Source organism: Triticum aestivum, chromosome 2D (assembly GCF_018294505.1).
Source record: "Triticum aestivum cultivar Chinese Spring chromosome 2D, IWGSC CS RefSeq v2.1, whole genome shotgun sequence".
Classification (NCBI taxonomy): Eukaryota; Viridiplantae; Streptophyta; class Magnoliopsida; order Poales; family Poaceae; genus Triticum; species Triticum aestivum.
The window spans coordinates 354,308,406-354,319,777 of NC_057799.1; positions in this window are offsets into that span (position 1 = coordinate 354,308,406).

Consider the following 11,372-nt stretch of genomic DNA (forward strand, 5'->3'; position numbering starts at 1 on the left):
TGGGCCCATTCCAATTATCTTCCCATAGTAAAGCAGAGTTCCCAGAATTGACTTCGCAGGTAGTCATTGACTTGAACAAACCAAATAGCTTGATGCAATCCTTCCACCAGAAAGATCCCTTGTTGTTCCAAGCATGGGGGACCTCATTATTTTGGTAATATGCATTCCAAAGTAATATTACCCAGGGTATATCAGCCTGATTGTAGGACTTGTAGAGATGTTTAACAAGAACGGCTTTGTTTTGAGTTCTGAGATTAAGCACTCCAAGACCTCCTTGATTTTTAGGTTTGCAGATCATATCCCACCTTGCAAGGCATTTACTTTTTTCTTAATATCATTGCCATACCATAAAAAAATTCTGCTGGATTTATCAACATGATCCAGAATGGTGTAGTGCACCTTTAGAGAGCACATAGCAAATATAGGCATGGAAGCAACTGATGCGTCTCCAGCGTATCTATAATTTTTTATTGTTCCATGCAATTATATTATCCATGTTGAATGTTTTATATGCATTAATATGCTATTTTATATCATTTTTTGGGACTAACCTATTGACCTAGTGCTGAGTGCCAGTTGCTGTTTTTCCTTGTTTTTGTCTTTTACAAAAAATCAATACCAAACAGAGTCCAAACGGAACGAAACTTTTTGAGTAATTTTCTTGGACCAATACAACCACAAAGCTTCGTGAAGAGGCCAGAAGACCCACGAGGGGGCCACAAGCCCTAGGGGCGCCCCTAGGCTTGCCCCCTGGCTCTCCAAACCCTAATCTTTGCTCTATAAATACCCAAATATTCCCCTTACATCAGAGGGCACACCAAAAATACTTTTCCGCCGCCGCATGCTTCTGTTCTCGTGAGATCCCATATTTGGGCCTTTTAGGGCACTCTGCGGAGGGGGATACGATCTCGGAGGGCCTCTACACCAACCTTGCTGCCCTTGTGATGATGTGTGAGTAGTTTACCAGAGACCTATGGGTCCATAGCTAGTAGCTATATGGCTTCTTCTCTCTCTTTGATCTTAAATACAATGTTCTCCTCGATGTTCTTGGAGATCTATTCGATGTAATCTTCTTTTGTGGTGCGTTTGTTGAGATCCGATGAATTGTGGATTTATGATCAGATTATCAATGAATATTATCTGAGTCTTCTCTGAACTTTTTTATGCATGATTAAGATAGCTTTGTATTTCTCTCTGATCTATGAATTTGGTTTGGCCAACTAGATTTGTTTCTTGCAATGTGAGGGGTGCTTTGTGATGGGTTCAATCTTGCGGTGTCCTCATCCAGTGACAGTAGGGGTAGCGAAGCACGTATTTGTATTGTTGCCATTAAGGATAAAAAGATGGGTTTTACCATATTGATTGGATCTATTGTAAGTGCATCTAGTGCCCCTTAGTGATTTTGGTGTATTGAAGACTTATAGGTTAAGAGACTAATGAGTTTATGAGTGTACACAGGTCTATAAGTCTATGAGGAGTTTGATATTTACAGAGAAAGTCGACCCCTAAAAATGAAGTTCTTTGACTGAAGACTTTGGATTTCTGAAGACTTTGAAAGTGAAGAAATTGGTGTGACCTTGAAGACTTGGTATTCATTCGAGGAACATGAAGCGTGAAGACTTTTGTTTTCGTAGTTTCATTTTCTCTTTCTTGAGTCATAGGAAACACCGTACAGTTAAAGGGGGTCGAGGAAATACTAAGGAAAAATTTCCATGTGATGCTCAACTCAAAATCCTACACCTACCAATCCTTTCGAGTGAAGCCATTGGAAATCTCATACAGTTCAGTCATATTCTTCAGTGACAGAGACGAAGTTCTTCTGGTCTCTGAGGAATTTGTTCTGACTGAGGAGTTAAGAATTTGCCAGTGCGGATTGCCTATACCGTGAGGATCATGATAGCCCTGAGGAATTTGAGCCTCAAATTTCCGACCGTTGCTGTGCTATGCGCCAGCTGTCCCAAAATATCTACCCACCTAACGGTCATATCATTGCAGGGCATTTATGTCTTATCATATCGGGCTGCTCCCTAGGCTATAAATAGCCGCCCCCTACAACCACTAGCTGGTTGGCTTCTCCGAGAGAAACTGACACTTGTCATTTGAGAGCATCCTATCCTCCGAGGACTTTGAGTGAAAATCATCAAGTGAGGAAAACCCAAACACCTACAAACCCAAAGTGATTGAGCATCACTGAAGAGATTGATCCTGCGTGGATCCGACGCTTGTTACCTTTGAAGACTGTGCTTCTTCCAGACGGTTAGGCGTCATGGTCTAGACCATCCAAGAGGAATTGTGGATCGCCGAGTGACCGAGTTTGTGAAGGTTCGGAAGTCACCTGAAGACTTACCACGAGTGATTGGGCGAGGTCTGTGTGACCTTAGCTCAAGGAGAATACGGTGAGGACTGTGTGTCCCCAGGTTTAAATACCTAGCCGCTCCAACCAGATGTACAACTGAGACAGCAGTTGGAACTGGTCTACCAAATCATTGTCTTCACCAAGCTTACTGGTTATATTTCCTCAACTCTTTCATTTCCTCATAACTGTGTCGTGTGCTTGTTCATATCTGTGTTTGAAGACTTTGACTGAAGACTTTCTCAATTTCCTCAGTTCAATTTCTTCAGTCTGTTTGTCTTCATCCTGTGCTATCCTGTGTTTACGCTTTCTGTACTCTGTGCTTGTCTTCATTTCATCATGATGACCATGCTTGTGTTCTGCTATGCTTACTATTGAGTACTTATTCCGCTGCAAGTAGTTCTTCGCTAAGGAATTTCCTCACCTGCAAATTCCTCAGTGAAGAATTCATAAAAATCGCCTAATCACCCCCCTCTAGTCGATATAACGCACTTTCATCTACCCCTCTACATCATGTCATCTTACTTAAGGCGTTCCTCCATTCTTGTTAACTTAATACACTAGATGCATGCTGGATAGTGGTCGATGTGTGGAGTAATAGTAGTAGATGCAGGCAGGAGTCGGTCTACTTGTCACGGAGGTGATGCCTATATTCGTTATCATTGCCTTAGATATCGTCATAACTGGGCATTTCTATCAATTTCTCAATAGTAATTTGTTTAACCAATATATGCTTTCTTCTTAAGAGAGAAGCCTCTAGTGAAACCTATGGCCCCCGGGTCTATTCCCTGTCATATTATTTTCATATCTATAAAACCAAAAACCCAAAAATACCTTGCTGTGATTTACTTATATTTACTTTATTTTACACATTTACTTATCTTTTATATCTGGTAAAGTATCCAATGAAAATGGCTTTTCAGTGAAAATCTGAAAATTCCTAAGTGTGCCATCGGATCTATAATGGACGCCAAGGATCAAAGGTGGGATCCCTAAGCACCACTTAAACACAATTAGCAGATAACCCCCTATATTATCCATCATCAAGGAGTAAAAATCCTTCTGAGTATACCTGGGATCGATTCACGGTCCAATCTACTCGTACGCGGCGATGGAGAATTATGTTCCGGCGACCATTAGTCCTTGCCCCCCGCCGGCAGGAACAGGCCCTCCATCGCCGGCAGGAACAGGTCCTCCTCCCTCGGCGACACGAGCCATGTCGTTCCTTCTGCCGGTAGCACTGGGCTCTTTGTCAGTGGGGACTCGAGCCATGCCCTTCACTCTGTCGGCCATAGATTTTGCAACAATTCCACCACTACATACATGTATTGAGGAACATGAGCCCAATTTATAGTCTTTACAAGCCAAGGTTACAAATGAATGGAGGGACAAGCCCCATCCAAACATTATGAAGCCCTGATGATCAAGCTAGCACAGCTAACTTGTGCTTCAGATTTTTCAATTTGTTCATCACCACCGAACAATCAGTGTGCTACAGCAAGTTGCTTAGGATTTTCAATGTGTTAATCACCACCGAACAATTAATGTGTACAACAAGATGCATCAGGTTTTTCAATTTTTTCATCACCGCCGAACAATCATCTTTAAAAACTACACGGGAGTTGCACAGGTCCAGCACTAGAAGATTAGCAAATATCAGTGCAAATCTTTAGCATTTTCATGCACAATTCTTCAGAGAATAGAGGCTGATCTGAACGTTACATCAAGAAATTGGAAAACCGGGGTACAATTCTTCAAAAAACTACATAGCATGGGGGCAATCCGCGCCCGGCATGCGTGTCACCTATGCAGTCCAACTCCCCTGCCACACTGTCTGCATCGTCGTTGAAGCTCCCTGTTCGGACGCTGCAGATATCCTCGTCTTTCCCCGGGGCGAAGTCCTTGTCTCGGCTCCTCGGGAACCCTACCCGCCGATGAGAGGGAGCTCTAAGACGGTGTGCGCCGGCATCTCCGCCAGTTGTGTCCGCCGCGCCTCGGGTCTCGCCACTGAGGGAAGTCTCGGAGCCGTCGTTGCGTTCCTGGCGGCAGCATTTGTCGGATGTGGGGTTCTGGCAAAACCCTTAAGGTTCAAACTTTGGGGTGCGCGCAAAGTCTTTCCCTCCTATCGATCCATGCCCTAGCTCACTAAGATCTCGCGGACGAACTCGACGAACTCGCAAGACAGTAAGACACGAGATTTATACTGGTTCGGGCCACCGTTGTGGTGTAATACCCTACTCCAGTGTGGTGGTGGTGGTGGATTGCCTCTTGGGCTGATGGTGAACAGTACAGGGGAAGAACAGCCTCCTGAGGTTGAGGTGTTCTTGTGGCTAAGGTAGGCTCTCGATCAGATCAGATCAAGATGAGATGCCCCTACTGTGGTGGCTAGTTCTACTTATATAGGCCCTGGTCCTCTCCCCAAATATTGAGCGGGAAGGGAGCCAACAACAGCGGGCGAATTTGAAGGGGGACAACTAGTACAAGCTATCCTGACAAAAGTGGTCTTCACCTGCGAAAGGCTCTGGTGGTGACGCTGTCTTGGGCTCCATGATGACCTCCGTCCTGCCGTCCTTCTGGTCTTGGTCTCGTTGCACCGATATGGCAACCTTTGCCTGATGCCTCGGTACTCCTCGCCTGTGCTTGCCTCCTTAGCACCAAAGAGGAAACAAGGATGCTACGTGTGCTGGCCCCCGCCTGGTGCTGATCGTCATGGCTCACGTCATGAGAGCCTCGTGAGGTTTGCCCCGCCTTGATATCTCCGCACCTCGTGAGCCCGCCTGGCTAGGCCACTCCTGAGGAGGTCTTGCGTCGTCCGCCTCGCGAGGGCTTGGGTGCCTTGTTGATGAAGATGGGCCGTACGGCCCGCTGACTTAGCCACGCCATGGGACGCAGGCAGGCAAGTCTGGGGACCCCCATTCCCAGAACACCAATAGTAGCCCCCGGGCCCAAGGTGCGCTCGGGCTTGGCTTCGCGGCGAAGCCAAGGGTCAAGTACGAAGCACCGCGGGCTCCAAAAGCCTGCGGCCTCGATTGACGCGTGGCGGTTGATTGGACGTGGGCGTCTCCGCTTCCCCATGCTGCCTCGGCAACTGCACGACTTGAAAAGTCCCTACGACATGCAAGGAAAATCATCATTACCTGCGATCGTGGGGGGCGCCGGTTGGCCTTCTTTTGCTATAAATGGGGAGGGGGCAGAGCCCCCGTCGCCCATCTCTTCCTTGCTTGTTTACTTCTTCCTCCTTGCTCCACCGCCAGTGGCAATAACGCCTACCAGAAGGTTCTCCGCTGAAGAGAAGGAAAGGCCCCGCGCGACGATCCGGGGCCGCTTCCACCGAAGAAGAGGTCAATCCACCGCCGTGATGAGGCGGCGATGCAGGTGGTGACGAGGCCTTGGTGCGAGCGGCCTCCTCCAGGGTATCCGCTGCCCTTGTATGCCCGAGCCGGGGGCTCAGGAGGACGGAGCGACGAGCGGCGTCACCCGCGCCGCGCCCGCGGTCACCGCGCCACGGTGACACGCGCTGTCGCCCCTGGAACCCATGCCACGGACTCCTCGCACGAGCTTGTGCTATGGGCGCCGATGTCTCCAAGCTCTTGGATCTGCTTCCCGCGATTCTTCTCCGACGTGATGCCGCCGAGGGGGCCTTTCAAGCTCTGGTTGCAGCATGCCAACTGCGACACTCCGGCGACCGGAGCAGAGATCGAAGCGGTCCCCACCGGCAAGATCTTCATGACTCGCGGCTGGGGCGAGGTCACGCGGGTCTGCCGTGCGTGGGGCGCTCTCGCGATCCACTTCGAGTACGACGGCGCCTCCACGCTCCTCTTCAAGGTCTTTGATGCGGAGGGCCGCCGCCTGGAGTGCTGCTCCGGAGAGGAGCGTCAGGCTGACGCGCGCTCCGCTCGAGGCCACCCTAGCAGCAGCAGCCCTTGGGAGTCCAGTAGCTCTCCTGAGCTCTACGAGACTCCGGAGACGAGCGACGACAGCTACGTGCCCCCGAGCTCTCGTCGCGCTCGGAGCAGAGCAGCGGTGTCCGGCCGTCGCCACCGCTGATCTGGATGGGGTTGGCACCGTCCTCCCGTGGCCCACTGTTGGTGATGGCGTCCGCTGCGGGAGGGTGTAGATAGGATCCCTCATAGTTCTAGCTTTTGTTCCCTGCAAAGAATCATGAAGTACCCCGTGGGGGCATGTAAAGGGTCTGTAATGTCTTTTGCGCTCATCTTCCCCGTTATAAAAATTTGGTGAACGCATGTCCTGTTAAGGCTCGGTCTCCCCTTCCTTCCCTCGCAATAGCTTGTTGCCCAACGCTGACAGGCGCCGGTCCCCAGGTAGGCTACAGCCGTCGCTGGTATGCCAGGTCGCGTGCCGTGGTCAAGGCCAGGAGGTGTGCGGCCCGAGGTCCAGTAAGAGCCCCTGAGGCGCGATGCTCAGGAGGTCCCCCTTAGCGCTCAAGCAGCCATGGTAAGGCAAGAAAGGGAGTTGACGTGGCCGCAACGGGGCTGCGGTGAGGGTGACCCTTAGGCCCCAACATTTAGCCGATCCGAGAGCGGGACTTATCTTGTCGATTTCATGGCGATTCCTGGTGGTGCGCTAGGCCTGCGCGCCAGCATATGCGGCATAGCTAGGCCGGCCCATACGAGTTTCCCTCCTCCCATGCTCTCCTTAGTGCTCTACGTCCTCAGGTCCCGGCCCTCGAGCGAGCTCAGCCGCCACTGGTATGCCAGGTCGCGATGCCGTGGTCAAGGCCAGGGGGTGAGGGCTGGAGAGCTAGTAAGAGCTCCTGAGTCGCGATGCTCAGGAGCCATTCTTTTAACGCACAAGCGAATTGCAAGAGAGAAAAGGAGAATCACGGTACCGGCTGCTATCCTCCCCATGGGATCCCTGTGAACAGGCACAAGAAGAAACATGGTTTGCCGTTATAGCTGCCAGCCTGCCGCTGGTTGTCCCGCGAAGAGGCGAGGGCACTGAGGGCCTGGTGAGGTGACGTGCGCGGGGCGTGCCGTGAGCCAGAGCTCGACCGCTCAGGTATGTCGACGTGGCAGGGACGGACCCATGCACCAGCGCCGTGCCAATGTGAGGAGGCCCCGTGGGAGGTGACGATCGAGCAGGTGATAACCGTAGGCAGGTTAAGCATGGAAGGCAAATCAGCTTGAGTAAATGCAGGAAGACACATGCCACTGGGTCCGGCCCGAGCGGCTTGGGGATGATGCAGCCTGAGGGGCGCCCCCAGCAAGGTAAGCTAAAGACATAAGCAAAAGGGATACATGCCACAGGGACGGACCCATGCGGCCTGGGAATAATGCAGCCCGAGGGGCGCTCCCAGCTAAACGAGCTGGGAAAATGTCACCTGGTTCTGTAGACGAAGTAGAGTTGGTGCAGCTAAAGGCGTGCGTCGAAGGAATGACTCTTCACGAGCCGCCGGGGCCCTGAGCCTCGGGAGGCTCTAGGGGCTCGGGAGGTTCCTTGAAGACCGTCTCCATTTCTTCCAGGACGGCGTGGTACCTGGCCTCCTGAGCCGCCAGGACGCGTCGCATGTTGCGCTGATAGGCTGATGCCACGCTCGGCAAGCCGAAGGGCATGCGAACGTAGCTGTGTGGCAGGCCCTCGCAACGGCCCACACGCGAAGGCCAGAAACGCTCCTGAGATGCGGCCCTGTTGAGCCATGGGACATCGATGCAGACACGCAGCCCAGCATCCTCGCCTAGATGGGGAGCTGCGCCTCGTGAGCGGCTATCGCCGCGCATGGCCCTTGCGTCTTGCAGTTCCTAAGTGGTCTTGGTGATGAACTCTTGAGTGGGCAGCGCTCCTTGCCCTGTGTTCTCCTGAGGGAAACGTGCCGCGAAGCACGCCTCCAAGTGGTGCCCAAGCGCCTCCCTCGCGAGGTTGGTAAGGTCTGAGGCCCTCCAGAAGAGAGCCCCTGAGCCCTGCCCGAGGAGGGCGCCGGGCGCGCCTTCCTATGCGATGGAGGGAGGCGCGCCTGAAGCGGGCGCTGACCCTGATGAGGCTCCAGCTGCGTCACCGTCCTCCTGAGATCCTGCTCGGTGCAGCTGCTTCTTCTTGGGGAGAGCCTCGGGAAGGCCCTCGCTTTTGCGGTCCGGGTCGTTGACTGCTGCAGCTTGGAAGGCGCACTCGAGGGAGCACACCGCATCTCTCTCTTCACATGGGACCGTGATGATTCCGCCGCTTCCCGGCATCTTGAGGACGCTGTAGCCATGATGGGTGACTGCCATGAACTTGGCCAGGGCCGGATACCCGAGGATGGCGTTGTACGACAAGAGGATGTGCGCGACGTCGAAGTCGATGAGCTCGGTGCGATAGATCTTGCGCTCTCCGAAGGTGACAGGCAGGCGGACCTGCCCTATCGGTGTGGTGGAGCCGTCGGTCACACCTGAGAAGGGCTTGGTAGGCTGAAGCTGCTCATATGGCACTTGGAGGTTGTCAAACGTGTCGACGAGGACGTTGAGCCCTGCGCCGCCGTCGATGAGGGTCTTGGTAACTTGCACATTGCATATGACTGGTGAACAAAGCATCGGGAGAGCGCCAGCGTTGGCTGCGCACTTGAGCTGATCTGCCGAGTTGAAAGTGATGGCGCATTGGGACCACCTGAGTGGGCGCGTGGCCTCGATCTTGGGGAGCACCGCGTTCACTTCACGAGCGAACTGTTTGAAGATGCGTTGAGAGGCCGGGGCCTGCACGCCACCCAAGATGCAAGCGATTGCACGCAGCTCCTGGAAGCCCCCAGCCCCCTCATCCTGATGGTGATCGTCGTTCCTTCTTGGTGGCGGCAGCGGGGGAAGACCGGCGTTGCCCTGGGGGCGATCCTCACGAGGCTGGTCCCTCCATGCACCCTCGTGAGGATGGTCCTGCCAGCGGTCCTCACGAGGCCTATCGCACCACTCCTGGCGTGGGCCATGGTTGTCCCAGCGTCTGCCTCCACGTCCTCCTCCATGGCCATGGCCCCGGTCGCTACGCTCAGGGCATCGACCGAAGCGTCCTTCATGGGTGGCTCTGAGCTCTTGACAATCACTGGTGTTGTGGGTGTTCAGAATGTGGAAGGCACAGAACGGTCTGCTGCTCTTGGATGACTCGGGCTGATCTCTGCCTTGCTTGGTGTCGGGCTCCGCTGCGAGCACTGCCGCTTCCTTGCGCTTCACGTCCTTGGCCTTGGCTTTCTTCTCCTCTGTGCCCGCGGCGGGCAGCTCGAGGAGGGAGAGGCGCCCCTCCTCAGCACTTGCGCACTTGGTCGCCAGGTTGAATAGCTCCGGAGATGTGCACAGCTCCTCATGGATAGCGAGCTCTTCCTTCATCTTGACGTCACGGACGCCGTCTAAGAATGCGGAGATGATGGCCTCGTTCGTGACCTTGGGGATCTTGAGGCGAGTGTTGTTGAAGCGCTGGATGTACTTCTGGAGGGTCTCCCCTGGCTGTTGCTTGATGCGGTGCAGGTCACCACGGTCGGCGGGCGGTCGCGGGTGCCCTGGAAGTTGGCGATGAAGCGGCTGCGCATCTCATCCTAGGAGGAGATCGAGCCGTGTTGCAGGTTCAGGAGCCAGGAGCGGGCACCATCCTTGAGAGCCATAGGGAACCAGTTCGCCATGACCTTCTCGTCGCCGTTGGCTGCTTCGATGCCCAGCTCATAGAGCTGCAGGAACTCTGCGGGATCAAAGGTGTCGTCGAAGCGGGAAGGTAGATCCGGCTTGAACTTGCCTGGCCAGGCGACGCTACGCAGCTCGGCGGTGAAGGCGCGGCAGCTGGCCGTGGTTGCCGGGGCCCGCCTCGGAGGTGGAGCTTGGTCTTGATGAGGTCCGCGCGGCACCACCACAGGCGGCACGCGGTCTTGACGAGGCGGCGCGGGGAGCGCAGGTGCAACTTCTCGCGGCCGTGGGATTTCTTGGCAGCTTCTCTCTTCGCGCGCGGGCACCGGACATGGCGGATCTCGCCGTGGGGCCGCGCACCTTGGCGCCAAGGCGTAGTCTTGGGGCAAAGGTGGTGGAGGCGCGCCATGAGCCACGTCGCCTGTGGCTGGCGGAGGGTGACGCAGAGAGAGGGACGGCACCGGGGAGCCCCCTGCGGCGCGGACGAGCTCGGCGATGCGGTCGAGCCACTCCTCGTAGAGGTCGTCGACCGAGCGGTAGCGCAGGAGCTCGTTCGCCGCGAGGAGCGTGGCCTACACCTCCATGGGAGCGCGGCATGCATGAGACGAAGAACCGGCCGGGGTCAGCGATGGAGTGGCGGTGCGGCCGTCCTACCGCACCGATGGATGCAGCAAGGACGCCTGTTGCTCGTTCCCCATCGGGCCGATGGCAGCGTTGGCGGCGGGAGATGGAGAGTGACGAGGTGGCCCGCCGACCGTCGGCGTTCTGGGAACGGGGGTCCCCAGACTTGCCTGCCTATGACCCACAGCGTGGCTAAGCAGCAGGCCGTACGGCCCATCTTCGTCAACAAGTCACCCAAGACCCTCGCGAGGGTCCAAGCCTCGCGAGGCGGACAACGCAAGACCTCCTCTGGAGTGGCCTAGCAAAGCAGGCTCATGAGGAGCGGAGATATCAAGGCGAGGCAAACCTCACGAGGCTTTCGTGACGTTAGCCATGACGAACGGTACCAGGCGGGTGCCAGGCGGGCGCCAGTGCGCGCAGTGTCCCTATTTCCTCTTTGGTGCTAAGGAGGCCAGCGCAGGCGAAGAGTACCGAGGCATCAGGCAGAGGTTGCCATATTGGTGCAACGTGACCAAGACCAGGAGGACAGCAAGGCGGAGGTCATCGTGGAGCCCAAGACGGCGTCACCCCAGAGCTTTTCGCAGGCGAAGACCGCTTTTGTCAGGATAGCTTGTACTAGCTGTCCCCCTTCAAATTTGCCCGCCGTTGTTGACTCCCTTCCCGCTCGATATTTGGGAAGAGGACCAGGGCCTCTATAAATAGGACTAGCCACCACAGTAGGAGGCCACTGATCCCGGACTAGTTCAGATCATCCACAACTACACAAGCACAAGAACACCTCAACCTCAGGAGGCTGTTCTTCCCTTGTA